Source organism: Coenobita brevimanus, chromosome 101, assembly GCF_032717465.1.
Source record: "Coenobita brevimanus isolate Jiangsu-jjx chromosome 101, ASM3271746v2, whole genome shotgun sequence".
NCBI lineage: Eukaryota > Metazoa > Arthropoda > Malacostraca > Decapoda > Coenobitidae > Coenobita > Coenobita brevimanus.
Window position 1 is genome coordinate 2,214,912 of NC_137054.1, and position 4,846 is coordinate 2,219,757.

The following is a 4,846-nucleotide window of genomic DNA, read 5'->3' on the forward strand; positions in this document are numbered from 1 at the left end:
TGTGTGTGTGTGTGTGTGTGTGTGTGTGTGTGTGTGTGTGTGCACCAGATGTGTACTGGCCTTATCGTAAGCATATTCAATTGCGATCAATACTTTCTATATTTTTGTGATTCCGAATTAATGAAGCCAGATCGCAAACCTCTACGTAACCGCACCTGGGCAACGTTACCTTTGAAACAAGACTGTAGCTGGTGTAAAGGTACTATTGATCGCTAGTGTACGTTTCCCCGGTAATTCACTTTGATCACATGCACACTGAGTAACCTTGAATTTTCAGGGCAAAAAAAATATAGTTAAAAAAGAAAAAGGAATAACGGTTGATAGCCCACGCGTGTATAATTCAGCCTTAGTCTAAATATGTGAGCGGCCCACGGGAGCGAGTGGGTGTGAGTGGCATAATGAGAGAGAGAGAGAGAGAGAGAGAGAGAGAGAGAAGAATGTTTAAGGTGAACTGAAACTGTGTGTGTTTGTTAGAGAGAGAGAGAGGAGAATGTGTTTAAGGTGAACTGAAACTGTGTGTGTTTGTTAGAGAGAGAGAGAGAGAGAGAGAGAGAGAGAGATTTATTGCGTTTACGCCTGGCTTTATTACGCATTTTACATTGCTCGTGTGTCTTCATCCATTTACCTCCTTATTTATGTTTTGTTTTTTTCTTTTTTTATCTCAGTTGCCTCACGCCATATTGTAGTCTACTGCTAGCATACGGAAAAAAGAAAAGAACGTTACCTCCGTCAAGGAAGCCGAATGAGTATCTGTCTGTCCGTTAGCAACATAATTGAATATCTGTTACATGGAATGGCATCAGCTTTGGAGTTAAGATTAAGGACCATTAGATAAACAAGCGATTATTTTTTAGCAGGTATGTCAATGGTCGAAAGGTGGGTGGATTTACCTTGGTGGAGGCGTGCACTGAATTCTCTTGTTTTTAGTATTTGCTGCTAACATATTATTTTATTTAACTTAGGATAGCCCTTCAAAGCACGGTGGGTTAATTAAGTATATTTCTGATTCCTCCATTTCGAAGCAACTGTCACAGACTTAATGAAACAGTTTGGAACCAGCAAGAATATGATGCAAGAAACGTCATTGTAATTAAGTAGTCATTAGCAATTTGTCATTTCATTTTCATCCACCTCTCTGTATGTACTGCTTGACTTCCTTTTGTTAATTCCCGCTAAAATTATAAAAGTACAAACCCCAGGTAAAGTTAGTTAAGGCTTGAGATCCCTGGATACACTACGTTAAGCCGCTTGAATCCGGTGCTGAATTTTTAGATGCGGGAGGATCTCAAAAGGTCCGGACCGTCTGTCTCTCAGTCACGTCTTTTGGGCGTGAGATTCTTCCTTTCATAGATATTAGCGAGTTTAACGAAGCCCCATATTTTGGTCCTGATGCAATCCTATGTCCCATCCTCATCTACCATTCTGTACATGCCCTTTCACTAATGTGGCTTCAATGCAAGACTGCTAATTTGGCTTAAATGCAAGACTTTGTTCTATCGTCATCATAAATTCGTTCACTAGTATCATTGCTGTTATTCATTCCATCCCCACCAACTTTCCAGCATACACTTTTCCATAATTATTATTCCGACCCAGCTACTGCTTTGTGTCCCATCCTCGTTTACAGTTCCGCATCTACTTTTCCACTAGATTTGAGGTGCTTGTAACTTCAGTCTTTCGTTCCGGCTTCATCCGTCCATTAAGCTATATCCCTTGACTGTTATTTAACTAACTTGTGCGTAGTTCATAATTCTGTCCATACCTACCTTTCTGATGATACTCTTCTCTTTTGTTTTGGTAATGCAGCAGATCGCCATTCCATCTATAATCACTCAAGCGTTTACTGTAACTATAAGCTTTTACAGTTCATACGAGGTCCCCTGTAGACAGGTTATCCCTCGGATCAAGAGTGACAGAAAAAAAAAATAAATAAAATCTTTCTCATACTAAAGAAGTACTGCAGTACTTGGGAAGGGGTGTCTGAAGTGAGTGATGCATATGAAAAACAAAGTGTTGTGATGGCTATATTTGTGTTTATATGGCATCAGTGTGAAATGACATCGTGCAGAGTATAAGAAAGTACACAATTTCATCATGCACTCAAAATGTACCCTGCGGCTTGGGTTTCCGTCTCTACGTAGGGCACATATACTGTACCGGTATGTCGCGTGAAGGTCTGACTACAACCATAGCCGCTGTTGCTCCCCCGCTTGTTCACTTTCACGTTATTTCCTCATCTACTGCTGTCCATCAGTCTACGCAAATATACATCTGTTTGTTTTGTCGTAACTGCCCATAAAGTCCATTAACTGATTTTCTCTGTTCGTAAACCTCTCCATTCACTTTCACTGAAAAACACATATACCGTAATCTTACGCTATTAATTCTTAACACCATCGATCCAAAGACGCACTGCAATGTTCATGATATTCTTGCTGTTACGGGACGATTAAATTTAGCTTGGGAGAGCACACTTATAGTGACTGGGCCACTGGAGGTGATGATAAACCCCACTAGTTCGAAAAATCTTACCCGAGATGAAGAAAGTCGCCTTGAGATATGAAGAGTAAAATGACAAATACGTTATTGTACGCAGTGAACAGTTTAGCCACGTCTGTCCAGTGACGTACGGTATCTTTCATTTTATTCTTGCTACCTATAAACACTTTTATTTAGCTCTGAAGAGATTTTCCTAACTTAAAAGGTTAACTATAGCTTTCAGGTACGTCTTCACTATAAGAGGTTTTCCTAAAGCTGAATTACATCGTCAAAAGGTAGGAAGGATAAACCAATAAAACGTGTCACTGGACTGAAGGGCTAACAATGCATATAGATGCACTTATTGCAGTCCTCCTTACTTCTCTGATCCGCAAGTACAGAACTCTTGGACATTTTTCCGAGAAAATTGTAGGACACCAAAAATCGGAATACTGGATATCGGAAGCCACTGATCATTGTATCGCCATTTATCATAAGGAAGTGAGTCGAAGTTTACAATCGCATATGTAGACTAAGGAAACCTGCTCCCCATATCATACCACACTGTAATACCTTCTGACATTCACATCCCTGAGACACCACCACATCTCAAGTGTACCTTCAGGGACAGATTTTCACACAAAGGGCATGTGCTTTAGTTTACTTGCTGACGCACTATATCAAAGAGAATCATAGGTGGGTAATGTTTGCCAGAGGAGAAATTTGAAAAGTAAATGAAATGAAAATTATGAAAGCTTTGGTCCCCGAGTGTATGAAAGCAATCAAAAGAACATCAACAAGTGCATGAAAATATTGTTTGTTATGCTTAAGAGTTTTGGGGTTTACCATGTTGCTAAAATTTAATGTCGAATTTGCGGTTACTCGGCTAGATACATTTTCCACCGGTACTGTAAAATACTAACAGTTAACAATTGACAGAGGGAAGCCTGAACAATGACAAAACAAAGGACAGGCGCTGGCTAGAACAGCAATAACAACAAGAGGAAGAGTCATCTATCACGTTCCAATATTCCCCAACTTTTATCCTGTCCTCTCTCTCTCTCTCTCTCTCTCTCTCTCTCTCTCTCTCTCTCTCTCTCTCTCTCTCTCTCTCTCTCTCTCTCTCTCTCTCTCTCTCTCTCTTTCTTTCTCTCTCTCTCAATGGATGAGAAAAGACATCATATCTCTCAACAGATGTTGTTCTCTATACTATACTTATTTATAACGTAAAACAGGGCGTGAGTGTATAGACAATAACACATACTACATTGTAGGTCGTCTTGTATTTTGTTGGCTTTCTCATATGTTGTGGATAACAGCATAGTATTACACATTAAATACCTTTATATACCGTCCATGCTCCCTACTGGTTCTGATTGGCTATAAAAACATTCTTGACACATTATAACATCAACAGCTTTGGCCGTTCCACATCTGTCCAACAAAGCTTACACTGGGGTTGAGGGGGGGACGGTGGATGTACGGTGTTCCATCTAACTTACTTCCTTTTCTCCATCAGTTTCCTTCCCTCTTTGCTGTCATTTTATTCCCCTCTTGCCTTTTCCACCTCCTCTTCTCTCATCCTTTCCCTTCCCACTTTCCTTTGTTCTCCGCCCTCCTTTGCGCTGTCCCTCTAACCTCCCCCCTCTCTCTCTCTCCTCTTCTCTCTCCTTTAACCATACCCTCTTCTCTCTCCCTCTTTCCTCCCTTCACTCCACGTTTGTACCTCTGTTCATTATCTTCCCCCTCCCATTTCCTTTTATTTTTTTCTTTTCTTTCATTCTTTTCCTATCATTGTTTCCCTTTCCTCCCCGTTGTGTCTGTATTCTTCCTTTTGCCTCCCCTCTCTTGTCTCTCCCCCTCTTCCTTCCTCGTCTTCCCTTTCTCTCTCTACCACTCTCTGTCCCTACCGCCCTCCTCTCATTCCCTCTCCTCCATTTCTTTTCTGATCCATTTCCTCTCTCTCCTATGTTCCCGCCTCTTTCTCCTCCAGCCCTCTCCCTTCTTCTTTTCTCCATTCATCTTATCCATTTGTCCTCTCTCTTTTTCCCTTTCCTCCTCCACCTCCATTACTCATCTTTCTCTCTCTTCCCTCTCCAGCTCTCCCCTTTTCTTCCTTCTCTTCTTCCTCCTCTTTTCCTCTTGTCTTCTCGTCCTCAGTTTCTCTTCCCCTATCTCCCGTCACATCGCACTACCTCCTCTCTTCACCTCCGTCCTATTCTACTATGCTTTGAACCTCCTCACCCATCCCTTTCCTTTCTCCTCTTTCTCCCTCACTACGGTATCTCTCCCTCTGTCGTCCCGTTCCTCTCTGTTCCCAGTCTCCTCTTATTAGTTTCCTGTCCCCTCTTCCCCTTCTCTCTCTCCC